This window comes from Pecten maximus, chromosome 3 (assembly GCF_902652985.1).
Source record: "Pecten maximus chromosome 3, xPecMax1.1, whole genome shotgun sequence".
Lineage (NCBI taxonomy): Eukaryota > Metazoa > Mollusca > Bivalvia > Pectinida > Pectinidae > Pecten > Pecten maximus.
Genome location: NC_047017.1, coordinates 12,118,281 through 12,137,431, shown reverse-complemented (window position 1 = coordinate 12,137,431; position 19,151 = coordinate 12,118,281). Strand labels below are relative to the sequence as shown.

Below are 19,151 nucleotides of genomic sequence, written 5' to 3'. Positions count from 1 at the left end.
GTTATAACATGGAAGGGGAGATAACTATCGTAATGGGAGTAAAGTACATGAGCTGTTTGATTGTAAGGTGTTGTATGTGTGTATAGGGTGGATTAGCAAGACAATGGAAAAGTGCAATCTGAGTAATCAAGGTGGAGTGAGGTGTTGTGTTCATGTAGATAATCTGGTATAGATTTTATATAAACTGAAGGTAGAGACGTTTCAACCAAGGGGAGATAATTGGTATAGACTTTATATAAACTGAAGGAGACAGTTGGATTATAGAGATGTTTCTACCAAGGGGAGATAATCACTTACACCCATGACATGTATAAAGAAGTTCTATCCGGTGCTTCTTGTTTAGGTAGTTTTTAGAGAAGTTAATAGTCCTTATATAGCTTTATAATGTAATGGGTCAGGTCTTCATATTCAATGCCAAAATCCTCCAGAAATGTCTATTAATTTCTGGTCCGGTGTATTATGTTGACAAACAAATGCACCAGATTAGTAAGTGACCGAGTCAGGCCAGCCCAGCTGTATTCTTAGCTAGTGGTGCACTGCTGGACATATTTTACCAGTACAATCTTAGTCCACATTTAACATAGGTGTTGATGTGTTGGTGTCCTTGGTGATGAGGAATGTTGACGGTGAGGTCTGCTTGATTGCTCAAAACCATTGCTGATCTCAAAATTGGAAAATGTGAATAAAGAATAGAATAGGAAGAATTTTAATCCGTTGATTTTCAAATTTGCAGTGAGGAATCATAATAAGTGGCCAAAACTGTCTGGGGGGACTGTTAATAATATTTGTAGTCATGTTTATATATAACACTGAGTAACTGAATTCTTATCACAATAAAATAGTTATAGCCTTCATCGCACGGCAGACATGCTTGCTGAATTCATTGGGGAGATGATGCTACAAAAAATCATCTCTGTAGAAATACTGCAAAACTACAAAGTGGAACAGCTGCTTGTGAATTTACTTATATTGACTGAGGGTGTTGTTTTAACTACCTTATCTTAATTTTGAAGTAGAAAAATAAATCTCCCATTTCTTGCTTATATTTCCTGATTTCCTGACTTTTGTACAGAAATCCATTTAAAGTGCTAATACGGCTTTATCATGTAGTTGTAGTTTCCCGTAGAACTTTACATCATCATTTTAATGCCCATTTAGGTTATAGTTGACCCAAATCATCATTTTAATGCCAAAGTAGACACCATTTAACACTAGAGTAGATTTTTAGGAGATAAAATTTGTCATCTTGTGGTGCTGTGTTGCACCTGCCCTGAACTTACTGATGATGTAGAAAACTTTCTGTACTGGATACAGGATCCAGAATCGGAACCCTTACTAATTAGAACACCAGAATCGGAACCCTTACTAATTAGAACACCAGAATCGGAACCCTTACTAATTAGAACACCAGAATCGGAACCCTTACTTATTAGAACACCAGAATCGGAACCCTTACTAATTAGAACACTGGTTTAAATGAGACAGCCAGAGTCACATACATCTGGAAATAGTTGGATTTGGTTTTCTTTACAGTGTATGGAATATATTGGCACTGATAGTATGTCTTATTGTGTAACATGTATAGATATAAATGATACATGTATTGAAAAATCAATTGAGAATGAAGGTTATATGTGAAACCAAAGTGTCCTAGCTGTTACTATCGATTTAAATATCACATCAGATTAAAATACCAACTTGCTGAGAATTTTGTTCAAAATGACTGGTTTTATTATTTCCTACTGATGTTTAATAAGCTAGATTTTATAGTGTGTTCTGAAGTTTATGTGATGAAAGAAGGGTACATCTTCATGTTTATACAGCTTCTCGGTCTATAAGACATTGTTTTATTGCTGATTCAGGTTTATGGGTATGCCAACATTTGCTGAATCGTTTTGTAAAATATTGTTTAATAAGGAAATCATGTTTTTGTGCCATTAAAAAGATGCCTCACTCATTTAAAGCAAATCCTAGATTTGTTTACATTTCTCATTTCATATTTAGGTAGTTATAAATGGCGTGTATACATTACTACTAAGGAACAAATAAATTAGATTATACCATTTCACAATAGAAAACATGTCTTAGATTCTGTAGCCTATCATTTTATTAAACTTATCTTTACCGACATCAAAATTTTCTTTTAATTTTACCTCTAACATGTGACCTCTCACTCTCTATGTACAGTAAGGCATAATAGATTTTATATGTTTCATTTAAATTGAAGCTGTATCAAGAACATTAAGATTAACACATTATGTTGTCTCTGTAGTCACAGGCCTATTACAGGACAATAGAATTAGTATCACATGAACATTTCAACGAAATCGTAACAGATAAAGTTATTGCCAGGTATGGACGTAGAGCATTTCTATGAAATCGTAACAGATAACAATTATCACCAGGTATGGATGTATTGATGTATAAAGGCAATTTAATGTCTAGAAAATAATTAACGTTCTGAAAATTAATTAATGAATATAATAATATATGATTATAATAATGTTATTTAGTGTTGAAAAATGTCAATGAAATATCAAACTGATATATTTAGTATTGTATGTATGATCTTTATACCTGTGGAATCGTTCAGTTTTCTCACTCTCTCATTTTATTCGGATACTGTCGTTGTAAAGTTACCTACCTCTAAAACTGTGCCTCTTCATAGCATAGACTAAATGCACAAACAATTAAATTTCAAAGTTCAGGTTACAGGGATGTCTGTAACAAAGTTAACATAAAATTTTTGTGCACCAAAATAAGTCACCAAATTTCACCTGCGAGTTAAAACTTTGAATCTATTGGCAACTGATCTTGATGTACCTTTGTTTAGAAGAATTTTTGTTGCATATTTGATTAATCAAGTTTTTGCTCAATTGATATTTGACAAAAATGTCTTAAATATTAGATATTGTGTTCAGATTTGAGTAAAACTTTTGGTTTTGAAATTCTGATTGAAATGTCTAGATATAGCGAGTTCCCAATTTATGATCAGCATTAAATGTCTTAAAAATATGTGAACCTATTGTGATTGCTATACATGTTTTCCATTGTTTATGACTGAAGATATGTAAATCACAGTTCTTCCACAAAGAGTTACGGTATATCATTTTCCATAATAGATCATCCATCAATCAAAATTGCAGGCAATTTCTGAAACACTCCATCTGTGTGTCAGAAGATATGAATGGATGACCATATCATTTTCTGCTTATCATTTAAAGAGATGGAAAGTTTTATTTTGAGACGATCAGTTGACATTTATTCTCTGTCGTTCTCCCGATATTTTTGCAGATTTCTACGTGAACCATTAATGTGCTTGCATGGTGGTGCAGTTTCTTTTGTCATGTTGCTGCTATTCCATCATTTAAGAAACTGTCAATGTCATACTTACTCTTCAACACATTAGATAATGTTCAGAATTTTATAATTCATTGATAGAGAAATTTATATTTTACCTGTAAAAAGTTATTCAATCAAACTATTAATTTTAAATTTCCCCCCACCCTATCGATTTACCAGGCGTTGAGGTGAATAAGACTTACAAATTAAACAGATGGTTACAAAATCTGGGTTTACCACCAGGCTGCCAAGTAACTGAAAATTACAAAATCTGGGTTTACCACCAGGCTGCCAAGTTACCGATAGTTACAAAATCTGGGTTTACAACCAGGCTGCCAAGTAACTGAAAATTACAAAATCTGGGTTTACCACCAGGCTGCCAAGTAACCGATAGTTACAAAATCTGGGTTTACAACCAGGCTGCCAAGTAACCATAGTTACAAAATCTGGGTTTACCACCAGGCTGCCAAGTAACTGATAGTTATAAGATCTGGGTTTACAACCAGGCTGCCAAGTAACCATAGTTACAAAATCTGGGTTTACAACCAGGCTGCCGAGTAGCTGATAGTTACAAAATCTGGGTTGACCACCAGAGTGCAGAGTAACCATAGTTACAACATGTGGGTTTACAACCAGGCTTCCGAGTTTGTGGAATTAATGGATGAAAAGGCATGGTAATTTTGCTAGTATGTATATTAAATCAAAGAGAAATCATACTTTTATGTTTACTTTTATAAATCTACCAAAGTATAATTAACAACAAATTGTTAATTTGGTCATCACAAATTACTGATACATATTTAGATGTTAACGTCATGTACATCTATCTGTATAGTCAATATACGTTGCATGAAATGGCTGTGGAATTTCAATTAAAGCTTTACTGAACTCCTAGCAATTAAATTTATCTGTATATTTATTCTGAAGAAGATGTATTTAAACTGCCAATATTGGAGTTCATTAAAATCAGTGGTATTCAGAAATAACTTCTCTCTTATTACAAGTGAAAAGATATCTCCGCTAATTGGAGCCAAACATAACAGATTTGTAGATTCCCCGGGTGATCATACTGTAATACATATTCCATGTTTGCACTCACTTTGTTTCTTGTAAATCATGACCATTGAAGAATCGGTTATACATGTATATTGTATTTATCTTGTATGTACAATAAACGTAATTGCTTTTATAAATCATCGGCTTATCTCATCTTTTGAAATACATTGCTGTATACAGCTAGTCCAGAGTCTATTTTAATTATACAGACACAATGGTCAGTGTCATCGAAAGGTCTGAAGCCCTTCCACTTGTTGAGTTGACTGGCACACTATAGGTCTGAAGCCCTTCCACTTGTTGAGCTGACTGGCACACTATTGGTCTGAAGCCCTTCCACTTGTTGAGCTGACTGGTACACTATAGGTATGAAGCCCTTCCACTTGTTGAGCTGACTGGTACACGATAGGTCTGAAGCTCTTCCACTTGTTGAGCTGACTGGTACACTATTGGTCTGAAGCCTTTCCACTGGTTGAGCTGACTGGCACACTATTGGTCTGAAGCCATTCCACTTGTTGACCTGACTGGTACACTATTATTCTGAAGCCATTCCACTTGTTGAACTGACTGGTACACTATTGGTCTGAAGCCCTTCCACTTGTTGAACTGACTGGTACACTATTGGTCTGAAGCCTTTCCACTTGTTGACCTGACTGGTACACTATTGGTCTAAAGCCATTCCACTTGTTGAGCTGACTGGTACACTATAGGTCTAAAGCCATTCTACTTGTTGAACTGACTGGTACACTATTATTCTGAAGCCCTTCCACTTGTTGAGCTGACTGGCGTTCTATAGGTCTGAAGCCCTTCCACTTGTTGAGCTGACTAGCACACTATTGGTCTGAAGCCCTTCCACTTGTTGAGCTGACTGGCACACTATAGGTCTGAAGCCCTTCCACTTGTTGAGCTGACTGGCACACTACAGGTCTGGAGCCCTTCCACTTGTTGAGCTGACTGGCACACTATAGGTCTGAAGCCCTTCCACCTGTTGATCTGACTGGTACACTATTGGTCTGAAGCCCTTCCACTTGTTGAGCTGACTGGCACACTAAAGGTCTGAAGCCCTTCCACTTGTTAAGCTGACTGGTACACTATAGGTATTAAGCCCTTCCACTTGTTGAGCTGACTGGCACACTATTATTCTGAAGCCCTTCCACTTGTTGAGCTGACTGGCACACTATTGGTCTGAAGCCCTTCCACTTGTTAAGCTGACTGGTACACTATAAGTCTTAAGCCCTTCCACTTGTTGAGCTGACTGGCACACTATTGGTCTGAAGCCCTTCCACTTGTTGAGCTGACTGGTACACTATAGGTCTGAAGCCCTTCCACTTGTTGAGCTGACTGGTACACTATTGGTCTGAAGCCCTTCCACTTGTTGATCTGACTGGTACACTATAGGTCTGAAGCCCTTCCACTTGTTGAGCTGACTGGCACACTACAGGTCTGAAGCCCTTCCACTTGTTGAGCTGACTGGCACACTAAAGGTCTGAAGCCCTTCCACTTGTTGAGCTGACTGGCACACTATAGGTCTAAAGCCCTTCCACTTGTTGAGCTGACTGGTACACAGGGGCTTGGCACGATTTTCCAAATGATAGTCTATATATAGTTATACATATATATATAGACTATCATTTGGAAAATCGTGCCAAGCCCCTGTGGACTGGTACACTATTATTCTGAAGCCCTTCCACTTGTTGAGCTGACTGGTACACTACAGGTCTGAAGCCCTTACACTTGTTGAGCTGACTGGTACACTATAGGTCTGAAGCCCTTCCACTTGTTGAGCTGACTGCAGGTACACTATTGGTCTGAAGCCCTTCCACTTGTTGAGCTGACTGGTACACTATTGGTCTGAAGCCCTTCCACTTGTTGATCTGACTGGTACACTATTGGTATGAAGCCCTTCCACTTGTTGAGCTGACTGGTACACTATTGGTCTGAAGCCCTTCCACTTGTTGAGCTGACTGGCACACTATAGGTCTGAAGCCCTTCCACTTGTTGAGCTGACTGGCACACTACAGGTCTGAAGCCCTTCCACTTGTTGAGCTGACTGGAACACTATAGGTCTGAAGCTCTTCCACTTGTTGAGCTGACTGGTACACTATAGGTCTGAAGCCCTTCCACTTGTTGATCTGACTGGTACACTATTGGTATGAAGCCCTTCCACTTGTTGAGCTGACTGGCACACTAAATACTGTTTTATGTTTTGATGCCTGCACCTTTTTTTGTATTTGATGAAAGTACAACAAACAGTAATACCACATTGTATTATTCTTCTATAGCATTCACAGACCAATAAATTGAATATGACAGTGTACAAATAACCATACCACTTATGTTCACAGACCAATAAATAGAAAGGTTACTGTGTACAACTAAGAGACAAGACTATCCATATATTTCCAAATAAATAGCAATAGAAACTGCAAGCTGTCAAAATCTTTAGCTCATCTGCCCGCAGGGCATGTGAGCTTATGCCTTGGTTTGGCATTCATCGTCTGGCCGGCTGGCGTAAACTTTTTTCTTAAAACAAATTCTTCCCAATATCCATGAGGCACAAAGATCTGATATTGGTTCTGAAGCATGCTGGGGTGAAGGGCTACCAAGTTTGTTCAAATGAAATAACTTGACTTACATTAAGATCACAGGGGTCAAATAGGCTAGAATCTTTAAAAACTTCTCAATAACCAAGAGGTCCAGGGACTTGTTTCTAATCAGTCTCAAAATTGAACATACACACTTGGGGAATGAGGGAAACCTATGTATGAAATTTAGTAAAGATCTGTACATGTGTGGAATCATGAAAAAATAACCAGAAAACACTTTATTCAACTAGATACAGTAACATCTTTATTATGATTAAATCTTATTGCTGAACATGCAAAAGTCGAGAAATATACAGAGAAAATAGGAATGCCCTTTTTATCCTCGAGCAACTTTTCATGCATAGGATTATTATGCAGAATAATAAATCTGTTTATTGTAAAAGCACTTTATGGTACAAGTACATCACATGACTTGGACGAGTTTTAGTGTGAAGTTTTCAAATGCAGAATAAACTACTCCATCAGTATACTAAACAGTGTGTAGAAGGAAGCAAGCCTTGTACATTATTTCTAGTAAGAGTAAAGCTGGTAGTTAGGCTACAGGATCATGGAATAATGTACCTCCAATAAGTCAATAATAAATCAGCTGTGAGTGTCCAGACCGTTACTGGAGCCACAGCATATAAATAGAAGCTTTGAATATTTTTCATAGAATTTATTGAGGTATAACAACATCTCCACAAAAGAAGGTGTCTCATCCACGTGCACCTGTACAGTCGGCCCATATCGGCGTTTTAAAAGGCCAATAAAACATGAGTAACCTTCGGATTACTCTGAGACGTCTCTGGACTACTGTACAGGTAAGTCTTCCTGATGTGCCTACCTGGTATATACCATACTTATATCTAGCAGGAATTTGAAACTTGTGAATATAAAATTTTTGTCAAATCCCAAATCAATAATGTAGTTTCCAACATAAGTACTGATATCATAATTGTTTGGTTAAAGTCCTAGTAATGGGGTTACTGATAGCTATTATTCTCCGGTGTGTTATTCAGATAAATACCGGTATATGTACATGTACATTGCTGGGATACAAAACATAGCAGATTACTACATATATATAACATTTAAACCAGTTATGGTAAATCACGTCAAACTATTGTTTTCTTTTCCAGTGTCAGACGTGACAAGTATGCTGTAAATTGACAGGTTTATTGTTTCACTAATTTTGACATTTTGTTTACGTTTGTTTAAATTACAATTTTTGTAACTTGACAGGATTTTTATTTCATGATCCTGAAGCTTATATAAAGGCACAGGAGAGAGGTATATAAATATGTATACAGAATAATCTATAACATTATACTATCATAACAAAAATATCTAAACACTGACATTCATTCTCGACTTAAGCACTGTGGTTACATATAATATACATGTATACATTTGTATAATTACAACCTGAAATAAACTATATCTGGAATACACATTTCAAGTATGGCAAGTACATTGTATAATCATTCAACAGAGTCACATAGACATTAAAATGTGTTTTCTTAAATTAAAATAAGCTAGATCTTCCAGATTCCCTTTAGAAATTAATGTTTTCAATTCTGTAAAATGAAAAACTGAACTATTTCAGCAGAATAAAAATCTGTAAACAAATGTATATTAAAACAAAAATGTATATATAAACTGCAACTAACTTGAAATTAAAAATTGTCTTTATAGTGCTTTATGATTTCACCTGGTCCCTTCCATATTATTTATACTGGTCAGGTTCAAGATTAAGGCTCTATTTGAAAAAGGTATATTATAGACATGTGTAAAAAACACTAATTTTTCACTGGTATTATACCATAAAAATATAAATAATTACTTAAAAAATGTTAAAATAAATCTACTGGATTCCTACATACTTTCTTATGGACCAAAATGATGACCTTAGCAAGTTGATAAAATTAGCTTCAAAAGTTACTGCCAACAAAATCATATTTGCCCACGAAGCTCTGGTTAGTGCTACGACTTACTTTGAGACAATGATTTCTACTACTAACACACAATAATACAAGCATCAATTTGAGAGTGAAATAAATTAGCAATATTAGCATATGGTGGAAAAATACTGGGTATATGTCCTTCTGATACCAAAGTAAATAGATTCTGGTTAAGAAATGCATAAAATGTAGAAATGCAACAAAAAGAACTATTCAAAGTGCTGCTAAGGAAACCAATACCATACGTCATGGTAACAAATCCTACTCGTTTTCAAAGAAATTGGTCAGAAACTTATCAAATACTGATGAGAGAACAAATTTATATTCATGAACAAAGGGCAATAACTCTTAAAGAAATATCTTGTAAATTCCACACCATCTAAAGCTATATGCCTGACTGACGATACTATCCCATAATACATATATAAATAAAGATCTGCGATGTGTATGAACACTTTATGTTACTGTTTACTTCACAAGGGTGATGACCCCGAACAGATCTCAAACAAAATGACAAAGTGAAATGAAATACATTTAAATCACTTCAGTATGTAATATCAATTATATATAAGCATTTAAATAAAATTATGATAAATTATAAAAATATTTCTGAAATTCAGGCACAAGAAAGCCTGCGTAACCTCTACCTAGTCTGACAGTTCTAAGAAAATATCTCGGAGGCCAATGTGGCAGCAATCTTAAAGAGTTTTTAAGTTATACATATAATTGGGGCTTTGAAAGAATTATTATTTTAAAAATTTGAATAAAATCAGCCAATGAAGAAACTGGGGCCGCCATCTTGGATTCCAAATTCAGTAAAACATAGACCATTCTAACTAATTTTTCTTTTTTCTTTTGTAAATGAAAACAACGATGATTATGCAATGTCTGGTTAAAACTATAGCCATGTGCCAGAGCAACCATGCAGACCCAAAAAATAACAAATCATGTCCAGATATAAAACACCGAAAAGGGATCATTTTGTTAAAACCAGTCTTACTCTTTAAATGGAAGACATTTACATATCTGAAACCAAAGGCCACGGCAGCCATCTTAATCAGAAAGAGTAATAATCAAGCTGTTATTCCAGGGATCTATACCGTTAAGTTCGTCCACGGCCAACGATCTAATATAGAATACCTATAGCCGAGTCCCTGAGATACATGGTCCTCTTTGGCGTAGACAGGCTCTGTAACAAATGTTACTGACAATCCTTTAGCTGTGTTGCTGACTACCAGCTATATTATATACTGTCTTGACTTAATATTCCAAAGCATTTAGACCTGGTGAGATAATTACAAATGTACAGTTCCACCTCAAATCAAAGTGACCATCTTGATACACGCAAACTAGAATCGAATGATGCTTAGTGACTCGGATATGAATTGAAAGCAGATACAACGAGGCAGCATGCACCCTCAGCATATAAATACATGTGTATGATTATGTAAAAAAATTCACCAGGACACCGTTGTCTGATAGGGTTCATGTGCTAACTCTGTTTATCCATAACCAAATTCTTCCAATTTTCCTTTGGCAAAATCTTTCAATTTCATTGATTTACGTTTCCTTAATTCAATTTTCTTCCACATTGCTGATACACTCTTAGATTTTATCAACTAAGATCCTTTCTGGATTTACTGAGATCTTGGAATGAAAGTACATGTATACAACCATTACTTTCGCACAGCTGCAGTCTGAAGTCACAAAGGTTCTCTGATATACACGACATAATAACAGTTTCACACTTTAGTTTTACTATATTGCACTTGGAGCTCCCTATCGGACTATACCACATTGAAGCTGCCCAGGATCAACACATGGACTTTCCTGCGACCATGTTTTGAGCACAAGTCATTGGAAGTTTTACACCTCGGTCCAGTAGATTGATGAGTTCGCTACAGCCATGACAACAGGCCGCAAACGGACTTAACATGCAGTAGAAGAGGGCACAGATGAGTCCTATTGGCCATCCGAACACCAGCAGTATAATCACCCAGATTATCGACCAGAGCCATCCACAATTAGCCATATCTCTGGTCTTGTACTTCTCACTGGCAGTTTAACCTGCAGCAAAAAAGTGGTATATCTACTAAGTTCTTATAATACCTTCTTCAAATATACTGTATGATTGTATGCATGTAAAACTATGCATGTATGCATGTAAAACTAATATTAAAATCCATCTTTATTACATTTGCCAGGGTCAGGGTAATTTTTGTTGTCCTATCATTACACTATGATATAATGCTGTTCAAGTTTCTGAAACAAAAAGTGAAATCAAAGTGAAATGTGGTTTCTTCCTCAACTGAAAAAAAAATACAATGTATGTTTAGAGCATTGTGTTAAACTACAATTATCATTTACTGCCTGTGGCCTGTCACTATAACAACTGGTGTATCTTTGTGAGGGAGAGTCTGTGGCCTGTCACTATAACAACTGGTGTATCTTTGTGAGGGAGAGTCTGTGGCCTGTCACTATAACAACTGGTGTATCTTTGTGAGGGAGAGTCTGCGTCCTGTCACTATGACAACTGGTGTATCTTTGTGAGGGAGAGTCTGTGGCCTGTCACTATAACAACTGGTGTATCTTTGTGAGGGAGAGTCTGTGGCCTGTCACTATAACAACTGGTGTATCTTTGTGAGGGAGAGTCTGTGGCCTGTCACTATAACAACTGGTGTATCTTTGTGAGGGAGAGTCTGTGGCCTGTCACTATAACAACTGGTGTATCTTTGTGAGGGAGAGTCTGTGGCCTGTCACTATAACAACTGGTGTATCTTTGTGAGGGAGAGTCTGTGGCCTGTCACTATAACAACTGGTGTATCTTTGTGAGGGAGAGTCTGTGGCCTGTCACTATAACAACTGGTGTATCTTTGTGAGGGAGAGTCTGTCACTATAACAACCGGTGTATCTTTGTGAGGGAGAGTCTGTGGCCTGTCACTATAACAACTGGTGTATCTTTGTGAGGGAGAGTCTGTGGCCTGTCATTATAACAACTGGTGTATCTTTGTGAGGTAGAGTCTGTGGCCTGTCACTATGACAACTGGTGTATCTTTGTGAGGGAGAGTCTGTGGCCTGTCACTATAACAACTGGTGTATCTTTGTGAGGGACAGTCTGTGGCCTATCACTATATATAACAACTGGTGTATCTTTGTGAGGGAGAGTCTGTGGTCTGTCACTATAACAACTGGTGTATCTTTGTGAGGGAGAGTCTGTGGCCTGTCACTATAATAACTGGTGTATCTTTGTGAGGGACAGTCTGTGGCCTGTCACTATAACAACTGGTGTATCTTTGTGAGGGAGAGTCTGTGGCCTGTCATTATAACAACTGGTGTATCTTTGTGAGGGACAGTCTGTGGCCTGTCACTATAACAACTGGTGTATCTTTGTGGGGGAGAGTCTGTGGCCTGTCATTATAACAACTGGTGTATCTTTGTGAGGGAGAGTCCACTAACTTCAGTGATTTAGCTGTGGACACCAGGCAGTCCTGTAAATGTTGTATGGCCCCGGCACATAGAGGACTTAAATCCTCAATAAATTCAGTCATAAACATGGCTTTGTTTACTTTAGATATGTTTATGGTTGTAATACTAATAGTACAGATAAGACTGTTCCCATTAATCAAGTAGAATATGTATTAAATTTCCTTTCTTCAATTTAAAGTTTTGAACTCTGAGATCTTTAAGCACATGCTGGTCTATTGCTGAAGCCAGCAATCATGTTTCAATGTGAAATCAGTTCAGGAAATACATAAGAAATTATATTTTTAGAAATAGAATGTCCCTATCTGTTACATGTTTTCACATATATTGGCATATCAGTGAAATAAGCAATCAAACAATGGTGCCAGAGGTGCACTAATAGCAACAAGTCGGCTTATTATGTTGAATACGGTATAGTAAACCTTTCAGAACCTATACAGTTGGAGAAGAATGATTGTTATTATGTTGGACCTCCAATATCAAAAGTCCCATCATGTTTTAACCCCAATGATCTTGAATATATGGGTTAAACTTGATTAGCCTTTCAAACAAACTTGCTACACAATTTATTTCAATAAGCAACCTGCTTGAAGACACAAACAATATATTATAATAAATAAAATATTAGTTTATGACTGTGGGTCATATGGTTTTGTAGGCGAAGATGTTAATTAGGAGAAGATGATTTAACAACACCAACAGAAATCATACTGATACATAATGATATAATCTAATGCTCTTCAATCTTCATATATTATACATGGCGGCCACACACTTTATTTAAAATATTGATTGGCATAACCAAACCATACAGAAAAACTCATTATATTACGATATTCATAACATGTATCAATTAAGTCTTTTATCTATCTATTCATTTCGATATTCAGAACATGTATCAATTAAGTACTCATACATCTATTTATTCAATTATTTGACATAGAAACTAGCATTGCTTGCTCATTTCCCAGTTCAATATTTCTGCTTCTGGGAAAAATACATAGTGAATGAAGTCGTAGCACAGCATAAGATAGCATTTATAGAGAAAGTGTCTATTATTGGCCACGGTAACGTTATAGCCTAAGTCAGGGATATGTTATAAACTCTATTGGGTGGTGTCTGCATCCCGGATACCTCATTTACATTGGATATTATGCAGGCCATATAAATAATAAACCTACTTATGTAAAGGGATACATTATGACTCATTATACAGTACAGAACCTAGTCACGACACCGAATCAAGCTGAGCACCATTTCATTTCTTGGTAGGCTAGTACCGTAAGCTTCTACAGTAATATATATATTGTTGGTCTACTGTAATTACACACAGTACACCTAGATTCTAAATATACACCAAGAGATGCCGATAGGGCGTTCCTAAAATGTCATTAAACCAATCCAAAGCAAAATATAAAAGCTGAGTAAATAAAGCAAAAAACCACGCGCTAGAGGAACGCTCAGTGTCCTGCTAAAGTTTCCATTCTGAAGCAGCAGTAGCTAGGCTACTGTCCCAGTACCCGTACGTTATTACGATTTACAGTCGATCTACAGTACAAAATACAGTAGGCCTGTTCAACCAGAAGAATATGTTTCACACGACACAGCCATCATAACATTATCCGCGACCGGAGCTAGGGGTTAAGGCTTACCTTCACTTACCGTACTGATACTTTCATACGCTAGATCTACAACACGGCACTTGAACGTTGGAAGAAACGTGCACGGTATAAATCGGGTCACTCGAAAATCTGGTGATCTATTCGAAGGGGAACAACTCTGTCGGAATTAAAGCTGCAGTTACCTGCCCTTCGACCACGTCAGTTAAATCACAGGTGCTGGCGACCTTTGATTTCCCATGATGTTGAATGCTAAATATAAGTGTCGCAATAAAAACCAAAGGGGTGAAAAAAAGTCACCGGCGCCCGTGAAAGGGATTTACAGGAGAAAGTTTAAAGTTATCAGTTTAGTTTAAACAAATTTTATTGCAAAATGTTTACAAACGGATTGAGTACAAGTTATTACAACTTATGTGATCACCCTTTCCTTAATAATGTACAAAATTAATATAAGAAGAATATTATACATAAATTTACATCACTATACCATTTTTTGGAGGGAGAAAAAAAAAGAGAAAAAGGGAGAGAAAGTGTTGGAGATGGAGAGAGAAAGGGATGAGGAGAAACAGAAGGATGAGGAGAAAGGGAAGAAAATATAGGAAGAGAATAAATCAGTCTTTTTATTATTTGAATCTATTGCTAGTTTTGATGAAAGTATGGACATGCAAGACTATTTCTGAATTACATTCAAACGATAAATCTTCGTTACCGCATAAAAGTAAATCAAAATCGCAAGGTATTTCTAAATTCATATTCTCTCAACAGTATAAAGGCTACATTGAAAGAAAAAGTGATGCATAATTTCACATATAAATCCACATGAACAGCTAGGGGTTTCCACAAGGTTTACCCGGAATAGGTCGTAATTAAGAGAACTACATTGATATCTCAGCTTCGTATGTATAATATTTGATTTACGATCCCCCATGCCAAAATATGAAGGGGAAAAAGCAACAACGTGTTTTAAGGATTTTTTTAATACATTTAGCGATATTGATGACTTTTAAAATTTGTTGACGTTATTTCAACAACGATTCGAAGTGTAAAAGTTAAAAAGAAGAATTTGTTGAGTGGAGTAAGGAAGAAAGATATTCAGGTGTTTGATAATTATGCATTTCATAAAAGAGCTGCAGTTTTTCTCTTTTTCTTCTGGAAGATAAAATTTCTAACCCCGTTTCAAAATATAAAGAATTTGTAGTGGCGTGGTAGGCCAGTTATAATTCTTGCAGCTTCACGTTGCGCTTTCTCTAACTTATCAGATTTCTGAATTTGAACAACCGTCCCAGACTTCACAGGCATATTCTAAAACAGGTAAAATAAAGGTTCGATATTCCTTAAAAGAGCATCACGTTTTAACAAAAAATTCAATTTTACTCAAGACATTTATTTTCTTCATAACTGAAGAATAGATTGGCTTCAATATTAAATTCTAATTCAACTAATTCGTCGATATTATTACTATTTAAGATAAAAAGAACATAAGTTTTATCGGGATTGAATGTTATTAACCAAGTTTTTGCCCATCTAGTTAAATATTCAAGGTCTCTGTTTAGGATAGTTTGAATGTCAAGACAGTAAGCGGAAAAGTATTGAAGAGAAGGCAATATCGTTTATATAGACCAGGAATAATAAAGGATCTAGGATAGAACCATGTGGAACTCCTGCATTAATAGAACCTAAACTCGAAAAAGACTCATTTTCACAAACTTTTTGCTTTCTTTGATATAAATAATCTTTTAACCAGGCCAATAATTCCCCGCTAATACAAGCCCTTATGCCACACCCGATCAAAAGCTTTAGACTTGACTTGTTTTGGCTTGTTTCTGTTTAACGTCAGAGGTGGAGGGCTAGTGATAAAGTGTCGGGACACCTTAACCAATCGGCACACAGAGGTGGAGGGCTAGTGATAAAGTGTCGGGACACCTTAACCACTCGGCCACACAGAGGTGGAGGGCTAGTGATAAAGTGTCGGGACACCTTAACCAATCGGCACACAGAGGTGGAGGGCTAGTGATAAAGTGTCGGGACACCTTAACCAATCGGCACACAGAGGTGGAGGGCTAGTGATAAAGTGTCGGGACACCTTAACCAATCGGCACACAGAGGTGGAGGGCTAGTGATAAAGTGACGGGACACCTTAACTACTCGGCCACACAGAGGTGGAGGGCTGGTGATAAAGTGTCGGGACACCTTAACCACTCGGCCACACAGAGGTGGAGGGCTAGTGATAAAGTGTCGGGACACCTTAACCAATCGGCACACAGAGGTGGAGGGCTAGTGATAAAGTGTCGGGACACCTTAACCAATCGGCACACAAAGGTGGAGGGCTAGTGATAAAGTGTCGGGACACCTTAACCACTCGGTACACAGAGGTGGAGGGCTAGTGATAAAGTGACGGGACACCTTAACTACTCGGCCACACAGAGGTGGAGGGCTGGTGATAAAGTGTCGGGACACCTTAACCAATCGGCACACAGAGGTGGAGGGCTAGTGATAAAGTGACGGGACACCTTAACTACTCGGCCACACAGAGGTGGAGGGCTGGTGATAAAGTGTCGGGACACCTTAACCACTCGGTACACAGAGGTGGAGGGCTAGTGATAAAGTGACGGGACACCTTAACTACTCGGCCACACAGAGGTGGAGGGTTAGTGATAAAGTGTCGGGACACCTTAACCAATCGGCACACAGAGGTGGAGGGCTAGTGATAAAGTGTCGGGACACCTTAACCAATCGGCACACAGAGGTGGAGGGCTAGTGATAAAGTGTCGGGACACCTTAACCAATCGGCACACAGAGGTGGAGGGCTAGTGATAAAGTGTCGGGACACCTTAACCAATCGGCACACAGAGGTGGAGGGTTAGTGATAAAGTGTCGGGACACCTTAACCACTCGGTACACAGAGGTGGAGGACTAGTGATAAAGTGTCTGGACACCTTAACTACTCGGCCACACAGAGGTGGAGGGCTAGTGATAAAGTGTCGGGACACCTTAACTACTCGGTAAACAGAAGTGGAGGGCTAGTGATAAAGTGTCGGGACACCTTAACTACTCGGCCACACAGAGGTGGAGGGCAGCTAGTGATAAAGTTTCGAGACACCTTAACTACTCGGCTACACAGAGGTGGAGGGCTAGTGATAAAGTGTCGGGACACCTTAACCACTCGGTACACAGAGGTGGAGGGCTAGTGATAAAGTGTCGGGACACCTTAACTACTCGGCCACACAGAGGTGGAGGGCTAGTGATAAAGTGTCGGGACACCTTAACCACTCGGTAAACAGAAGTGGAGGGCTAGTGATAAAGTGACGGGACACCTTAACCACTCGGCCACACAGAGGTGGAGGGCTGGTGATAAAGTGTCTGGACACCTTAACTACTCGGCCACACAGAGGTGGAGGGCTAGTGATAAAGTGTCGGGACACCTTTACCACTCGGCCACACAGAGGTGGAGGGCTAGTGATAAAGTGTCGGGACACCTTAACCACTCGGCCACACAGAGGTGGAGGGCTAGTGATAAAGTGTCGGGACACCTTAACCACTCGGCCACACAGAGGTGGAGGGCTAGTGATAAAGTGTCGGGACACCTTAACCACTCGGCCACACAGAGGTGGAGGGCTGGTGATAAAGTGTCGGGACACCTTAACTACTCGGCCACACAGAGGTGGAGGGCTAGTGATAAAGTGTCGGGACACCTTAACCACTCGGCCACACAGAGGTGGAGGGCTAGTGATAAAGTGTCGGGACACCTTAACCACTCGGCCACACAGAGGTGGAGGGCTAGTGATAAAGTGTCGGGACACCTTAACCAATCGGCACACAGAGGTGGAGGGCTAGTGATAAAGTGTCGGGACACCTTAACCAATCGGCACACAGAGGTGGAGGGCTAGTGATAAAGTGTCGGGACACCTTAACCAATCGGCACTCAGAGGTGGAGGGCTAGTGATAAAGTGACGGGACACCTTAACTACTCGGCCACACAGAGGTGGAGGGCTGGTGATAAAGTGTCGGGACACCTTAACCACTCGGCCACACAGAGGTGGAGGGCTAGTGATAAAGTGACGGGACACCTTAACTACCCGGCCACACAGAGGTGGAGGGCTAGTGATAAAGTGTCGGGACACCTTAACCACTCGGTACACAGAGGTGGAGGGCTAGTGATAAAGTGTCGGGACACCTTAACTACTCGGCCACACAGAGGTGGAGGGTTAGTAATAAAGTGTCGGGACACCTTAACCACTCGGTAAACAGAAGTGGAGGGCTAGTGATAAAGTGACGGGACACCTTAACTACCCGGCCACACAGAGGTGGAGGGCTAGTGATAAAGTGTCGGGACACCTTAACCACTCGGTACACAGAGGTGGAGGGCTAGTGATAAAGTGTCGGGACACCTTAACTACTCGGCCACACAGAGGTGGAGGGCTAGTGATAAAGTGTCGGGACACCTTAACCACTCGGCCACACAGAGGTGGAGGGCTAGTGATAAAGTGACGGGACACCTTAACTACCCGGCCACACAGAGGTGGAGGGCTAGTGATAAAGTGACGGGACACCTTAACTACTCGGCCACACAGAGGTGGAGGGCTAGTGATAAAGTGACGGGACAACTTAACCAATCGGCACACAGAGGTGGAGGGCTAGTGTGAAGGGCTAGTGATAAAGTGTCGGGACACCTTAACTACTCGGCCACACAGAGGTGGAGGGCTAGTGATAAAGTGTCGGGACACCTTAACCAATCGGCACACAGAGGTGGAGGGCTAGTGATAAAGTGTCGGGACACCTTAACCAATCGGCACTCAGAGGTGGAGGGCTAGTGATAAAGTGACGGGACACCTTAACTACTCGGCCACACAGAGGTGGAGGGCTGGTGATAAAGTGTCGGGACACCTTAACCACTCGGCCACACAGAGGTGGAGGGCTAGTGATAAAGTGACGGGACACCTTAACTACCCGGCCACACAGAGGTGGAGGGCTAGTGATAAAGTGTCGGGACACCTTAACCACTCGGTACACAGAGGTGGAGGGCTAGTGATAAAGTGTCGGGACACCTTAACTACTCGGCCACACAGAGGTGGAGGGCTAGTGATAAAGTGACGGGACACCTTAACTAC

General features: G+C 39.2%; 1 long non-coding RNA gene across 1 annotated transcript; it reads right to left on the bottom strand.

Moving 5' to 3' along the window:
* Nucleotides 1–7,222: 7,222 nt before the first annotated feature.
* LOC117323231 lies at nt 7,223–14,205 on the bottom strand. Its single transcript, XR_004531681.1, has 2 exons — nt 14,087–14,205; nt 7,223–11,008 (listed from the first exon to the last, which is right to left on the bottom strand). It is a non-coding gene; the product is annotated as an uncharacterized LOC117323231 (long non-coding RNA).
* Between the last annotated feature and the right edge of the window lie 4,946 nt (nt 14,206–19,151).